The 17912-nt window shown below is 38.4% G+C and overlaps 1 protein-coding gene across 1 annotated transcript in view; it reads left to right on the top strand.

Annotated features, from left to right (window-relative positions):
* Nucleotides 1-10714, top strand: part of LOC136866260 (serine/arginine repetitive matrix protein 2) — a 519326-nt gene extending 508612 nt beyond the window's left edge. Inside the window, exon 19 of the mRNA XM_067143064.2 lies at nt 10133-10714. The gene's annotated coding sequence lies outside the window, so the exon portion shown is untranslated. The remainder of the gene's footprint in view (nt 1-10132) is intronic.
* Nucleotides 10715-17912: the final 7198 nt, after the last annotated feature.

The raw sequence follows: 17912 nt of genomic DNA, 5'->3' as shown, positions 1-17912 counted from the left end.
ACTATAGACACTGGTGAAAGTAATCCGAGCGGTTTGTAGAACCTTGAGATTGTTTTCAAAAGATTTTTTTTTGTTCCTAGATCTTGCGGAAGATTCTCCGTAATATATCTGTAATCAAAAAGTAACGACTCCCATTCGGTATCCCATCGTACACCTAGTACTCCAGTTTCCTTCTTCATTTCATGTCGTTCAGCTTTCCAGATGTTTTTGAGTGGTCCAGAGTTCGTTGCCCATTTTGCCATCAGCATTCGTATCTGTCGTAGTAGACCTGGCAACTCGTAATATAAGGTGACAGCTCCGTTATCATCTTCAGCACCAGCAGCAAAGTTGTCTGTGAAAGTGCTTTGATCCAGAAGTGCTGCTGCTGTCAGAAACTGATCCTTGAATCTCGTAGTTCATGGAGCATAGCGGGCAAAAGAAATGGACTACTTGTGAGACCAAACGACAGGCGAGTGAAAATGTAGATGGCCACATCATCTCCTGCTTGCCAGTTTCATCATTGTCTTTTTTGACATTGTACCAGAAGAATCATGTTAAATCTCAGTCATTCGTATCCAGGCATAATTGTAAAAAGGTCTGAGTTCCATCTCCTACTATGGTTTGGTGGTAAGTCCGAAAGCTGATTAACGCAGACAATATTTCTGGCAACAGGTTAGGGCCTGCTTCCAAAATATCATTAAGGGGTGGTGCATCTCTCCCGTATGATGATGCAACAAAGATGATCCTCCACTTCACTGTGCCATTTCGCTCTTTCTTGACGGCATCATGAGGCATTTTCATTAAATTTTAAAAAAATCCTGATCTCCCGGGTTTCAGCACTAAATGTTGGGTTTTGGCACCGAATGTTGGGTTTCGTGATCTTATATCTTACAACATCTTGCAGAACATCCATTTTTATTCCGACCATCAACTAACAACAATATACATTCCAAAGAGAATAGAAAACATAGAAAGGAATTATGGAGGCTCAGTTCTCCACACATATAGAATATATACAATCATAGTACTGACAGCATAAAGTTCAGATCAAGTGAACTCATTCGCACCACGTCATGAAGGTAGAGTATACTCAACTTCAGCGACAAAATAGTTAACTGATAGGGAATGTGATTTCGTATATTTTTTTGCAACAGGACTCTGCCACTGCTCACTAACCCTAACCCCATGGCACTACAGCCCTGAAGGGCCTTGGCGTACCAAACGACCGCTGCTAAACTCGAAGGCATGCAGATTACGAGGTGTCGTGTGGTCAGCACGACGAATCCTCTCTGCCGTTATTCTTGGCTTTCTAGACTGGGGCCACTAACTCGCCATCAGATAGCTCCTCAATTGTAATCACGTAGGCTGAGTGGACCTCTAACCAGCCCTCAGATCCAAGTAAAAATCCCTGACCTGGCCAGGAATCGAACCCAGGACCTCCGGGTAAGAGGCAGGCACACTACTCCTACACCACGGGGTCACTTCTCCTACTGTGAATAATTCCATGAGAGAAATTTACAAAGTGTTTCCACAGCACATAGTTATTTGTAGGAATTTGTGGCCTCCTCCGTCCTCCGATTTATCCACCTATGATTATTATCTCTGGGATAAATTAAAAAATGCCATGTACAAGACAAACCCATACACCATACAAGAACTTAAACATAATATTTGTCAGGAAATTGCTTGGATTCGTTGACATGAGCTGCTACAAGTGATGAATAATTTCCTAATGAGGTGCCAAAAATATCTGAAGAAGGAATGTGGACAGTTTCAACATCTCCTTTCATAATTTTGTAAGTAATGAACTTCTTGAAATTGTGTTACTGTTGTTGGTTTACCTTCCCGCTGCTGACCTCAACCTACACGCAGTTAACGAGTGCATGCTCTCCCACAGTAAAAACACTGCACGCTAGAGTAAATCATATCTGATCACCATGTAATACATGTATGTATGTGCGTATGTGGAGTTTTTTTGTTTCCTTGCTTGCTTGCGTGCTTGTGGTATTGCCTTGTTGGGAAATCAATACAGTGTTTGCTGAAACAAATGGGAGGTATAGTTACTTGAAAATGGATCGCTCTTCAATAATAGATTAAAAGTATAACTTACCCTAACCATAATCATCGTAACAGTTCAAGCTTTCGTTCCGCTACAACACAAGCTGATCATAGGACATGCTGTTGAAAATGATAGGTTGCTCCTGAAACCAGTTTGTCACTATATCCTTCATGGCTTGCTTTCATGAGAATCATATCCTGGTTACCAAATATTGCAAAATGACACAGGCATTTATCTGGGTTGTATTTAGGATCAATGAGTGCCTCCATGCTGAAATTTTAGAGGATGATTAGACAATCGTGGGCATTATATATATTACTGTTCGGGGAATAAGGAAAGTTACTTATATCCAAACTTTCTCACAGCCCTACTTTTGAAATCCAAGGCAACCCTGATTAGGGGTGCTAAAACGAACCACAGCTCAAGTTGTTGCTACGGGTAAGCACCCTATAATCATAAAGTTTGTGCATTATCATGACCGGGACAGAGTTTGGAGGGCTAAGCGGCTGTTAAAAGGAACTGGCCTTCTACTGACAGAATCCCTGATGGGTATCAGGAAAACTATTTTAAACAGGGCACATGATCACTTTGGGATCTGACGGGTGTGGACACAGGACAGCCGCATTGTTGTTTCGAAAGACAATGGACAAAAAAAGTTTGTTAGCAGCATGGCACAATTAATAAGCCTTATGTGAGCGACGAGATTGACTGGGAAAATAACAATGAGTGATATAATAGCGTATAATATTTGTGTATGTGAAAGTGATAGTGTGTGCGAGAGTGATTGTGTAAATATTTCTGGAGGTGCTTATGAAACAGCTAGGGTGAGTAGTTTGAATTTTTCTATTGACAATGGCTAATGTAAATGAGAATTATTTATACCGAACAGCATGTCCATGATGTCATTAACCCTGTCCCTCTTCATTGTCGACCGCCTTCACCAGCTGTGGCAGGAGACATTCTTAAGGAAAGGTTAGCTCCCCACCAACAATATTTTCAGTGTTGTCACATCAATGCACAATCGCTTCTTTGTCACTTTGACGAAATACAGGCTCTATTTAGAAACAGTAACTTGCATTGTATTTGTGTAACAGAGACATGGTTACAGCAGTCACTCAAATCTGATCTTGTTAAACTGAATAACATTACGTTACATCGCCTAGATCGTTTAAATCGTGTAGGGGGCGGTTGCGCTGTATATTGCCTTAGCGACTTAAAAAGTAAAATAATTATGACCTCAGATCCTAAGATTTCATTTCGACCTGAATTCATGTTTGTTGAACTCTTGGTTAATAATCAAAAACTACTGATCGGAGTGGTATATAAGGCGCCGGACGTACGAGACATATCTGACCTAGAAGTGGCATTATCAAAGTTAACTCCGCTGTATGAAAACATAATCATTCTTGGTGACTTCAGTACTAATCTCCTAGTTACAAGTAACGAATCAACATACTTACAAAACTTATTCCATGGCATGGATTACAATATCCTGACACTAGATGTGACTAACCATGTTCCCACAATAAACCACACGTCTCGCACACTGATTGACCTTATTATAACAGACAATCTGCAGAAAGTGGTAAAACATTGACAGCTTGCTGTGCCAGGTATTTTGACCCACAATCTCATATACTTATATTACTCTCTCAAGGTACCAAAGTACAAAACCAGGTACATAATGCGAAGGGACTTCAAGCATTTTAATACTGAGATAATATGAAATGAAGCATATCAACTACTGTGGAATGACATACTACTGACTAATGAATGACATTGATGATAAGGTTGACAGACTGAACTCTTTAATATTAGGACTGTATGACAAACACGCTCTGAAGAAGCAAATTTGAGTTTCTCACCCTTCGTCTCCTTGGCTAACAAGTGAAATTAAGTCGGTCATGGCAAATCGGAATGCATGGTATAGGCGATTTAGGCGAACTGAAAGCACTAGTGATTTCGAAAATTACCGCATTCTTCGAAATCAAGTTAAGCAATTAATTCATAACAGCAAGTATAAATATATTCAAGAGATAACAAACAGATGAAGTTGAGCACTAATATGGAAACATTTGCATCAGATGGCTATAGGTCGCAGCCTGACCAAACAGGCACCCAGTACACCACTTGATGATCTAAATTCTCACTTCACAAAAGTAGCTTACACTAATGATAATATTACTAACGATAATGACTATGATAATAACTATCCTCTACCAGTTGATGACCTAACTGATGATATTAACGCCATAAATGCTCATTCCCGAGTAAATCAAGTGTAATTTACTCCCTCAAGTCAGATGCTCCGGGTAATGACGACATACCATTATCTTTCGTAAAAATTATTAATGGTGCAATATTACCTATTCTGACACATATATTTAATCATTGCCTCGTACAGGGAGTATTCCCAACTGTGTGGAAGTACGGTATAATCATTCCCATTCCTAAGAAGAATTCTCCTAGTTTACCGTCAGATTATCGCCCTATATCCATTCTCCCACCCCGTTCCAAAGTACTAGAATGCTTGGTACACGAACAAGTCCTCACTTACTTGACCTACTACTCACTGCTTGACCCTTACCAATCTGGTTTCAAGAAAGGACACGGCACAACGACTGCCCTACTGAAAGTAACTGATGATATCCGACACGCAATGGACACTCGACAAGTGACTGTACTGGTTCTACTTGATTTTTCTAATGCTTTTGATACTGCTGTTCCTCAACTGCTACTTTCAAAATTGGATTCATTAAATTTCAGCAAGACAGCAATAATTTTTTTCAGTTCGTACCTCAATAATTGCCGTCAGTGTGTCAAAGTAAATAATAGCAGATCTGAGTGGCTTAACAAACCCCACCATGTCCCCCAAGGGTCTGAACTTGGACCATTGCTGTTTGCAATTTACTTACACGATGTTGCCAAATCGATTACACATTGCAAGTATCATCTTTATGCTGATGATCCGCAGATCTACTACCACTCAAGAACTGATAAAATTCAGAGTGCTGTACAACAAGTTAACGCAGATTTAAGTCTCATAAGTAATTTTGCATTTAGTAACAATCTCAAAATTAATCGTCTTAAAACAATACAAAATTCCTCCTGTAGCACTAAGCAGTACCTTTATTCCATATTGTGAAACAGTTATGAATCTTGGTGTGGCTATAAACGAAACATTGAACTGGTCGCAGCATGTGACGAAAGTGTGCCAAAAGGTATATCAAAGCCTGCACCCCCTGGAGCGGTTTAAAAATACATTTCCTTGGTCCCTGAAAGTAAAGCTCATTCAGTCACTTTTGTTTCCAATTCTCGAATACTGTAATACAGTTTTTATTGATGTCAATAACGAGCAAGGCATGAGACTGCAACGTGCCTAAAAATGCATGCATCAGGTATGCATTTGACATATGACCATATGCCCACGTATCCCCATACTATAGACAATTATCTTGGTTACGACTGAATGACAGACGTAGATTCCATGCAACTACTTTGGTGTATCAAGTGCTGTCTGAAAACACTCCTCCTTACCTATCCACCAGATTTCGCTACCTTAGTTCCCTACACCTGTTCAATAGCCAGTCAGGCTGTACGCTAGAAATTCCTGTGCATCGAACCGCAACCTACAACAGATCGTTCATGATCACCACCATGAGCTGGTGGAATGAACTCCCCAATGACATCAGGGAAGCTAAATCTAAGACAAAGTTTAAAATCCTTTGCCAACGTTATCTTATAAGCACTTCCAGACTTCTTGAGTGTGAATGGGGTGCATGAATGAGAGTGAATATGGTTGTTTATTGTAATGTGTTCCTGTTTATACTTTATTTATACTTTACTCTAGTTAGTTCAGTTAGTGATACTTTAGTTGCTTTAGTTATACTTTAGGTTGTAAAGATTTCATATGTTTAAATTTTATGTACCGGTAAAAATTATATTGTATATACATGAAGTGATTAAGTGTAAGAAAAGGCCGGGAGCCCTAACTTCGCCACAATAAAGACGCTTTAATAATAATAATAATAATAATAATAATAATAATAATAATAATAATAATAATAATATAGAGCTGTCCCTTACAAGGAATTATTGTGCATAGTGGGGAAATTAGAACAATTAGTGAACAAATGGTGGAAGTTCTATTCACTTTCACTATTGTATGGTAGAGTCCGAAGAAACATTCCTTATGTTCATTTCTAAACATGCCTTTCGTTGGTGTTGCTGTGCTTCACTCCCGTATTGGATTTAATTCATTCATACTACGTATCTCGTATGGCAGTATTGATCTTTACTAACTGAGGTTCGTCCACTTGATAAGTTCTTTCAATTTGAAATCTCTTATGTCACTATTTCATTAACAATTACAGATGTATATTTTATTTCTAAAAGTCTTCCCACAAAAAAACTTTGTCCTGTTGTCTATTCATATTGAAACAGTTAGCAGAAGGCATGCACTAATTGAAACAGCAGAAGGCATGGACTAGAAGTAGTCTCTTTCGTAAACTCTCAACCACCCCATGGGTAGCCCAATTCTCCATACATCTGCACTTAATCTGGGTTTCTCTGCTGCAATCTAGAGAAAGTTGGTTCTTATTAACCTTATCCATTTACGAGACAGGTCATGTAAAGCAGAGTGTTTACTCTTGTCAATACGATCTTTCCACTCATGTGTATTGCACCTCCATTTGTAATGACAGAATTTGTAACAGAAGTTGAGAAGAAAAAGCAAGAAGCAGAGTTAAGACATCCAATGTTTGAACTTCATCCTCATCCACCCAGCTTAAATTCAAGGAAGAACTTTCTCCATGTTGTGATACATCACTACCTTCAGCTAAAACTTGCCCAACTTGACTATGTAGAAGAATATTACTTGAATGGCTATGAATAGCAAGAATACAAGCCAGCAGCAGCCTGAGAACTGGCGGGGGGGTATGCTAGACAAACCTGAAAATGGGGGCTACAGTGACAACAAACTATGTTAATGTGATAAGAGAGAAGATTCTGGACATTTCTTCATTTGTGATAACTTGATTGAACCCTGTGATATCGGTGATTTTTTTTTTTTTTTTTTTTTTTTTTTTTTAATAAATAAAGGCCAGGACCATTCAGACCACTGAACATTGAGAAAATAGAGTTGTATTTATGAAAGAACTAGCTGATGTACTCATGCTTTGCTACCGGATTATCAGAAAGACTGTATTTGTGGTTTTCCTATCTGAAGTCAGTATAGATCGTTACAAAAATGTCAGAAGGAATGTAGCGATTAAAAGCAATGGTATCATATGAAATTCTTGATCAAATGAAAAACCACACATTTTCTCACTTTTAACGAACAGTACTATGGTGCCGATCTAACAATCCAAAGTTCCAGAGCTGGAGTGACCAGGCCGCAGACAGCCGTGAACACACCTCTGCCATTATTCCATTAAATATGCCCATTGCTCATTCCAATCAGTGCCTCAGAGTAGGGATTGAATAGTTCAAATGCTATGATGAACCTCTGTGTTACCTACCAGTAGTATCAGAAAATTCATGAACCAGAGGAATGGCATGTTAAAGAAGAAAGTTATCTAACTCCCCATCTACTTCCCGCCAATATTCAGGCAGGCTGTTACACTCAGTACGACCGGGCAGGTTGGCCGTGTGGTTAGTGGCGCGCAGCTGTGAGCTTGCATCTGGGAGATAGTGGATTTGAACCCCATTGTCGGCAGCCTTGAAGATGGTATTCCTGGTTTACTATTTTCAAACCAAGCAAATGCTGGGGGTGTACCTCAGTTAAGGCCAAGGCCACTTCCTTCACACTCCTAGCCTTTTTCTATCCCATCATCGCCATAAGACGGTCAGTGCGACATAAAGCAAATTAAAAAAAGAAACTCGGTACACAGCAGTAATCCTATCTATCGGAGATGATGATGCTTGTTGTTTAAAGGGGCCTAACATCTAAGGTCATCGGCCTCTATCGGAGATGAATGGTAACAGAAGACTCAAAACACATCACAACAAACAATGGTCAATGTAATGTTATTGTTGATCAGTTTTGTTCCCCTAAACTACCATTTTGCTCAGCGTGAATAAAATTATTTATGGCCTAGATTGTAGAGACTTATTTCCCGACTTTGCGTACCGGTTTTCATTAAGATAGGACTACTAATATCATAAATATTTGAGAATTAAATTTTAGACCTTCCCCTAAATTACCATTTCTCTCAGTGTGAATAAAATTATTATTTTATACACTGCTGTTTGTAGAAAGTGAAACACTCAGAAGCAATGGTCTGAAACGCGCCAAAATCAGAGAACGTGTAGAACAGTGGAACCATAATAAGTGTTTAAAATTGCAGAGAGATGGCGTGCACGTAGGCCCAGCAGTGCCCTTCTGTGTGTGACCGGTCAGGGAAGTGTTACGCAACGCTCAGTCAGTGCAGAGCCATCATACGAAGTGGAAACGTGTACATAAGTGCCACTATGTCTCGCCGACATCACAGAAGGGAATATCAGCACGTGAGTGCGTTTGAACGGGGCAGAATGATAGGGCTCCGGGAGATGGGTCTGTCGTACTGTGATATTGCGGCTTGTACAGGGTACGCTGCTTCAACGATGAGGCTTATGTGGAACCAGTGGAAAGAAGAGGGCTTTATACAGCGCCGACAGGGTACTGGATGACACAATGTGACCACAGCGCGAGGTGACCGCCATCTTGTCCGCTTGGCCGTAACGGATAGAACAGCTTTGTCCATGGTGTTGGCTCAATGTTGAAGCACTGCAACGGGTGTGGGCATGTCTGCATCGACGGTTCGATGCCGTCTTCTGAGGGTCAGACTGCAATGGGCATGTGAACACCGAAACTGGCATGCTGAGTGGCAAAATGTAGTGTTTTCGGACGACTCCCGCTTCAACGTGTCCTACAGCGATGGTCGCATGCACGTTAGACGCCGCTGTGGTGAATGCCATCAGGCAGACTGTATTGTTGAGCGGCACTGCAGACAAACGCCAGGTGTGATGGTTTGGGGCGCAATTGCCTATAACATGCGATCTCGCTTCCTACGTCTTGAGGGCAATCTGAACAGCTACCGCTACATCAGGGGGGTTTGCCAGCCCGAGGCATTGCCCCTCCTGCAGGCCGTTCCAGGCGCCATATTCCAGCAGGACAATGCCCGGCCGCATGTGGCGAGGAATGTGCAAGCCTTCTTCAAAGAACGACGGATACCACTGCTTCCCTGGCCTGCCCGTTCACCGGATATGTCACCCATTGAACATATCTGGGATATGGTCGGTTGGCACCTTGTTCGTTCAGGTCCTCCTGCAGCCACTGTTGATGATTTATGGACGCACCTACAAACCGCGCGGCAGTGTATTCCCCAGCAGCATATTCAGGTGCTCTTTGATTGCATGCCACGATGTCTAGTGGCTCTGATTGCAGCGCGTTGTGGTGCTACGCCGTACTGAATTTCCACAGTCACTGTACATGTACAGTTCTGTAATTGTAATCATTTGTGTCTTGTCATGTCCCTAATATGTGGAATAAATTGCATTGTGATCACAGCTTTCAGTCTTGGTGTTTCACTTTCTACAAACAGCAGTGTATATATGTGTACTTTTAGATATGTCTGATAGTTTTAGAAATGATTTTGTTTGTGACATTTAAGTGTTTGAGACTTATATAGGCCTATACAGATAAATTCAAATAAATTGAAACATAAAGTCTCTGTTGGTTCATTTTGTTTTTGTTGTAATATTGTGATGACACATACATGAGAGGGGCATTGAGAGAGAAAATGCTGTGTTAATACATGCCTTGTTTTATCGTACAGTGTTACTAAATTCCATGTATGAAACACATCAGTAAGCAAACACAACTCTAGTGATCAGATGCTACAGGGAGAGGATTCCACACTATTAACTGCTTGCCCTGGATGAAGATTGTGTATGCGTGTTTGGATTTAACTATAAGAATTGTCATATATGAATGGTTTGTAGAACAATTTCTTTTATCTATTTCATGATTTCCATGCTGTTGTTATTTCCAGGAGTTGATGTGCAATTTATTTTAACCCTGTTTTTTAAATTTATATTTGTTTTAATTTCCAGATCAGTGATCAATTCATCCCATCCTTCCTTGGGACTACGTGTTCCTCGGTAGAACCGGTTATTCGACAGTGAAGAATCCGCGAAGTTTTATTCGAAAAGTTTCGTAAAGTGATTCGTACAAAGTATGTGATTGAAGTGTTGTGAACTACGATGTTTGCATTCAAGTTGTGCGTCATTCTTCATCTTTACCTGTGGACTCTAATTTACGCAAACCATCACAAAAGGTAGGACCAAGACTTAATTAGCTACTATTAATGTATCTCTACTATACAAACAATTTTTTTATACTTATGACTAGTTATTAGGGCCTGGTTGTACCTCTGAAGAACTTGTTTTGTCAAGAAGGAAATCTGGTAATGAAACAAGCGTGTGCTGGTAGTTAAGCTTTTTCTGTTATTTATTGTGATGGTCTAGCCACTAAGGTGTGTGTACATTTGGAACGCTGAAATTATTGTAAGGCTTAAGTATATGCTCGAAATTGGGGTGGAAGCACAATGTGTAAAAAAATATTCAAGGAAGAAATATGTCTAAAAAGTTTTCCTGTAGTAGATCATCTAATTAAATAAATCATAGTGTAATGTATTTATAAAATAATTCGTGTTGAATAAAAATGTTAAGATTTATCTTTTAAAGGTGTATGCTGTAGGGTACCATTCCTCATTTATTGATTAAAGCTGGAATGGACTTCATAGTTTCACACTGAATTTTATATGGTTGTAAACCACAAACTGTGCTGCTCTCTTCTTAGGTTTTCCAGTAGCTCTCAGTCAGCATTGACAGAACACACAAATACATTTAATTCCTTTTGCATTGGCAATTATTGGTATGCTATGAGATAACTATATAAAATGGATTTAAATGATTAACTATGTCAAGAAGAAATTCATTGCATTAGCTCAGTTCAAAGATAGATAACGTTATTTGCTTTTAATGGACGAATGATGGTGTTTTGTATGCATGTAGTAAGTGCCACAAGAAAGGTTTCAGAATCATTGTGTCAAGTGAGTTATGTCCTTGGCAAATGTTTATGGACATTTTGAAACTATTTCTTGACAGTTTAAAATTTTCCAGTTTGAGCATGAAATTTCTACCAACCACTTCTTGGTATAGTGGTCACAATGCTAGTCTACTGATTAGAAGGCCCTCAACTTCTTTCTTGGCTTAGCCATGAATATTTCTTGGTGTTATCCAATACAGGGTTGATTGGATACTAAAGGTAGTTTAGAAACTGCACAGTGTGAACATGATAGAGAGGTAGAAATGAATTGAGTGCCCTGCCATGTATAAAATCTGGCTCATCACAACTACATTCAGGGAGGTATGTAAAAAGTGGTTAGGCAACTAACTTCTGATTAGTTTGATAACATTCTTGGTTTAAAAAAAAATCTAATGTAATAGTCAGATAGATAATGCTTCATCCTTTGTTAGTATCATTCAATAGGAAAGGTGGGAACAAATTTCTCTCAAAGAATTGTTGCTGCAGGTATGTTCAGTGATGAACAGAAAAATGAGCAAAATATTACCTTGAAGGAAAGGCTGTCAATGAAGGAAATAACAAATGATCACATCAGATTTCTCAAAGACGATTACTAGAAGTCATTAATATGGATGATGGTGACATACTGCTATTTGTAAGTCACTTCTCATTCATGGAAGTTCTTTTCTCATTGTTTTTGTAGTAAAGGAACTTCACCTCCTTCATTCTAGAAATCCCACGCTAAGCCTTACTTTCTGTTTCCTAAGTACTAATGAATTTTGTTCTAATTTTTCTAGAAATCTTTCTTGCTACTGTTTTTTGTTCTAGTTCATCTATTTCCACCTCTGATATTTTCATCTTTGTACAGATGAACTGAAACATATTTAAGAGACATTGTTGCTGTTTGAGACTGTTCATTTCACAACTGTATAGGTTTTTCCCTCTTTGCAATGAGTGTTCATGAAATTATTGTATATCATTTTTATTTGAAGCTCTCCCCATGTAATTAATAGCCTTAGAACATCCTGAGATAAGAACTATTTTCATCCTGAATAATTTCCTTTTACGAGATATTGCTTGGATGTTAAAAGGTTATGCCACTTTCAGTTTTTATTGAGGTTATTTTAATTTTCATATAAAAATTCTCCCTACTTATCAGAGTAAGATAAGTTGTATTTCCAACTGTTTTCTGGGAGTGAATATTTCTTCTGAGAGTAATATATATATTGTTTTGTAATATACAGTATAAAAGTTTTAATAAATATTTTTGGTCTTAAGGATTTTTAAAATGCTAGGTTGAGATTATTTTAAAATTTATTTTTGATTTGTAGATTGGTCATTTGCAGACCTTTCTTCCAGCATGGAAAGTGCTGATGCATTATGAAACTTAGAGGTGTGCTACATGGTTGAATCAGAACATGGGTACCTCTGTTAGATTGGTTAAATCAAACAGTATTGACAGATCGTGGAAAAGTTCCTGTATTGTGAAAGAGGGAAAACTAGAATAAAGAAGGAATGGGGAATGTCTGAAGGTATTGATGATTAAAAAGGGATATTACATTAATTCACTTAAAAAGTATTCACTGTACTTATATGTTCAGTATGATGAAACCTTGTAGTAGCCAGTGAACAATACAAATTTACTGTGTGTTATCAGTCATTTATGTTGGGAATTCCACATCACAGTACTGATTAAATCTGAAGCTGAAGAACAACCATGGATAGTAGTGGAAATTCCCTATGGAATAATGCTATACCTCCTTGTCTGAACTAAATATAATAGTAATAATAATAATAATAATATATGGTCTCAGCCAGGGCCACTCATATGAATTCTGGGACTCCGGACAGATCAAGATGCAGTCCCCTTCTTCCTCAACTTCATCACAAAGTACCAAATAAAATTTGCACAGTAATGGGTAAAGACAAAAGGATATGGATTTTTTAAATACATTATTAAAACAAGTAAAATATGAAGATCAAGATAGCAGTTCCCCTCTTCCTCAACTTCATCTCAAAGTACCAAATAAAATTTACACAGTAATGGGTAAAGACAAAACGATATATAACATCTGAGAAGTTTAAGTCTGATGGTAGTTGTATGTTGCATCAACAAAGATAAATACTTAAGTTTCCATGCCTCCCTTGCCCTTCTGTTTGGGTGGCCCTGGTCCTAATTTGCTTTGACACCATTTAGCGTGCCTGTGTGTCAGTTTTGACATTCCATTTTACTCGACCACCGAAATCTGAACTCTGTTGGATGACCTATTGCTAGTTTAACTTAATTTTGTCTGGTAAACAGTAACGTGTTACCAGAGATCTTTTACATGCCAACATCGTGCGACATGATACGCCAAATGGACTTCTTTATGCCCTTCAACAATCCGACTTCCTCTGCCGGATTTGAACCCACACTCTTGGGATCTGGAGGCCGACATCAAACTACTGATCCACAAAAGAAGCTGCTGTCTTAACTATGTGTGTGATAGTAACTCTTATGATTTTATTCAATTTCAAGTCCTATTAGAACAGTCATAATTTATTTCTGTAGTCCATCACCTTGCCAGCCTCGTAATGCCCAGAAGTTCAGATTGTCTCCTGTGTATTTCAGTGTTCACCAGCCAGCCAGCCAGCCAGCCAGCCAGTCAGTCAGTCTGGCATGTTGAGTTCATATCATGGAGAGAGTAATTTCATCACTCTGAAAGAGAGTTTTGGCTCACTCTGACAATACTTGGGTCAAGGTCTCTCGTTGGTAACAATATACAGTACAGTACTTCTTTTAGTTAAATATTTAGGATATGGAATGGTGTATAAGCTTGTTTTTCAGCGTAGTGGGGTATTGTTGGTCCCCTTTGCTCTCAGAATAGGAATATTTCAAAAAGAAGAAGAAGAAATGAAAATTTCAACAGAAAGTATGAATGTTTCATTTTCATAACCAAGCTTCTGTTGAAATCCTGGACGTATGGATTTAAAATCATTCCTTTTTGCAGATAACTCCCTCTAAAACAGCTGTTCTGAAATGGGAAAGCACTGAAACTATCGTACATCTTTATGATTCAAGTATACATTCTTGTTTCCAGATGAATACAATAATAATTTTATTAGATCAGCCTTTGCATGAAAGCTTTACATGTTCAACTTCCTGGTAGGGCAGCTGTATGTGGAGCAATAATTAGCCATCCAGAATTCTGCAATTTCCTTTATTTCTATAGTGCATTGTAAGCCATTTTCAGAATCTGACTCTATATGCAAAAGTGATTTTAAATGTGTCATTGGTTAGCTTCTTCCAGAGCTGTTATTTCTGAACACAACCTCCCTTCAAATTCTTATGGTCATGTTTTAATTGTGCTTGTAAAATGATCATCTCACTTGTATAGAAATACTAAAGCATTTAGTTCCAGACCCTTGAACATCTTCACATTTTCAATCTGTTCATTCTTGGAACCCACACGAACATTCTGAATGCGTTATAAGGGTTCTAGAATATTGCCCGACAGTGGACTGGTGTAACTTAGGATTTTTTTATTTATTTATTTTTTTAAAATCTTTTTTTTTTTTTTTTTTTTTTTAATCCCGTTAGTTCTCTGTATACAAATTTTCTACTGGTTAGTTGAAAGAGTAATGCTCTTGCACCATGGCTGTTCTTTGAAACTGTTACGACATTTACTGAACCGTTGTGTGCTGTGGATAATTATTACCAACATTCACAGTGCTTCACACTTGGCATCAGATGTGGTAGGCAATTGAATCTAGAAGCAACATCTGATGTCATCAATATTTTTATGCTCTTTTTGGGACTCTAGCTCTTAATTTTCAATTCTTTGGGAATGCCACCCTGAATTTATCTTGGTCTACGATGTGTCAATAAAACTATCCTGTGAGAGTATATTTCTTGACAAGAGAAGCTGCTGCCTGGTGGTAAGGCAATCATAAGCAGGGCTTGGATAATTATGTGCTTAACTTTTCAGAAGTATGAATATATTTAAATGCTAAAAAAGTGGAAAATATTTTTTAAAATTTATTCTATAATTATACTCCCCAGTTACTCAAAAATAAAATTTAAACATTCAGCTGCTTGAATAAACCAGCTCATAGTAAAAATGTACTGACAGACATACTTCCACTTAACAGGCCGGCGCTTCCTGCAGTTTCCGAGTCCTATAATACTTTCTGCAGATGCATAATACGGAAGCATGCTTTTTTTTAAATATTATTCTGAAGAGTGAAAGAAAAGGTATCTTCAGAACCTTTCATAGCACTGATTGTCTGATACTGCTACTAGTGCACATAAACATGTTTGATTGGTATAAAAAGTCAGTTAAATTTTGACCCCGGCATGCGTACACAAACACGCTCTGTTAGACAAACACTTTAACACAACAGCACCTTTATCCGTGAATAGCCTTCGGATGTTCTAAAATATGCCGTATGGTTTTGATGATGATGATGCTTGTTGTTTAAAGGGGCCTAACATCGAGGTCATCGGCCCCCGTATGGTTTTCTTCAGTATTGTCACATGCAAGACATGTAGAATATCACACAAAAATATGCATGATTTCACAATTTCCAAGTGTTAACCTATACAAAAAGAATGTACCAGTAATTCCACCGACTGACTGTCAATGTCTAGAATAAAATACAGTAATACAAAAGAAAATTACTTTTAGTATTGTCAGTTGATGCCATCCACACAGAAGGAAGAAACTGCTTTGATTTCACGAATGAGGCCATGTTTAACTTTGAAAGAAAAAAAAACACACCATCTTTCATTCAAAATGCAAAAGAAAAATTGCATTACACAGGTTGAAACTTCTTTCTATGCTTGAGCATTACAGTGCCCAACAAGCAGCATTTTCAAGTTTAAAAAAAAAGCTTGCATGTTTTCAGCTAAAGCAGTTATGTATTTGCGCTAAACAAGTTAAATGACTCTTCTTGCTATACAGAACTTTAATCCTTGGCCTGCTTTAACCGTGCAAGGTGCAGCATCTGTTATTAACAGATGCACTTTATCATAACAGATGCCATCAGGCCACAGAAGCACCGTTAAAAAGCATCATTAAAACCTTAAGCTAGTGTATGACTGTTAGTTTTCTCAAAATGAACCGTTGCCAGTTATAAGGGCGCTGATGGATCACATTTTAATGCAGCGATTATGACTTTGGCTACATAACTGCCAGTAGCGTCAGTCACCTCGTCCATTGTAATCCATACTGCGTTGTTGCGAATTTCACCACAAATTATTGTCTTAGAGTAAAGTTATAGTAAATAATACTTATGCAGTGTTGACTCGTCAGGGAAAGGAAGTTTGACATATTTCTTTAATGTTTCACGTAGCTCAGCATGCTGCAATTTGTTAATTAGTATATTAGCCACAAGAAATACTTGACAAATATCTAGCAGGAATTGGCAGTTTGGTGGACCAGGCCTGACATCTTGTGTTTCAGGAAGCAAATGTTGTGTCGGCTTCTTTAGCGATGCACATTTCATATGTTTCGCTCTCATAGTATGTTACGTTACTTGCAAACGCATGTTTTTTTTACGAATGTTGCAAAATACTACAGTCCCATCGGTTTTAAAAACTTCTCTGAACTTCTGCACAAAACAATTCAAAGTAACTCTCTTCACACTTTTGGGACGCGTTTTATTCACTGAAACAAGAACTCTACACTGTCAGTCTATGCCTTGCAAGTTTGGCATACCACTGTAACTTCAGGTAAAATTTCATATTAAGGTACAGTCTAGTGGAGGGGCAAAAGAGGCTTAATGAGACTTTGACAGCTCCAGCCCCCTGCTGTCCTTAATGACCAGGAAATTCCTGTCTTGAAATAGATTACAGAGACAAGGTACACTGACAAAAAAGCCATTTGCTAGAATTGCCAACAATTGAAAATGTGGGCAGGAGACATCTAAGAATATAGGAAATGTGTACATGTGAATAAATGTATTTAATTATAAAAATGGCAAAAATATGTAAATAAATATAGTTTATAGTCTTGGTTAAATAAAAGTAGCTACGTCCATGGTTTCCCATTTTCACACCAGGCAAATGCTGGGGCTGTACCTTAATTAAGGCCACGGCCGCTTCCTTCCCATTCCTAGGCCTTTCCTGTCCCATCGTCGCCATAAGACCGATCTGTGTCGGTGTGACGTAAAGCAACTAGCAAAAAAAAAAAAAGGTAGCTACGCCCCTAATTATCTGAGCCTTAAGTTATAAGCAATTTTTGTAGCAGATATCAGGCGTATGACCACATAAGTACATGGTGTAGTTCATATTTAATTTAAAGGTAGGAGTACTGCGAGCCAGACTGTTCAGGTGCAGAGTCCTCTCTGTTGCAGTAGATGATGTTGGAAAGTTTTTGTATATCACTTCAAGTGAACAAGCTTGAAACTGATAGGTAGCCAGAACACCTTTTTTATCATGGTCCAATAATTAAGTGAATATTTAGCTATGACGGATGTGTCACATTTGCTCATATGATGGTGACACTTCTTTTTTCATATTTTGGTTGTAATACTGTCTTTGGTTCTTCCTCTTCGCACATTTTTACATAAAGAAAGAGTGCAGTAAGCCATGGAGCTGGACAGCAGTCCTATGACTTCTTAACTGATGGCACAAAGTCCATCAATTCATTTTCTTGCCAATCTCAGTGGTGCAGTCTGTTAATTTTTATCCTTCTATTCCCAGGAGAGCAAGTTTATCCTAACAGAGGTCAATGGCATTTGAGATAGTTAAAATGTGACTAATCTGTCATTGGCTTCGTGTGCAGTATCCTGCGAGATAAAAGCCAGCATCCTGATGTCGTA

This window comes from Anabrus simplex, chromosome 3, assembly GCF_040414725.1.
Source record: "Anabrus simplex isolate iqAnaSimp1 chromosome 3, ASM4041472v1, whole genome shotgun sequence".
In the NCBI taxonomy this organism is placed as follows: Eukaryota; Metazoa; Arthropoda; class Insecta; order Orthoptera; family Tettigoniidae; genus Anabrus; species Anabrus simplex.
Note: the sequence above shows the minus strand (reverse complement) of the source record. Positions and strands in the feature narration are given on the sequence as shown.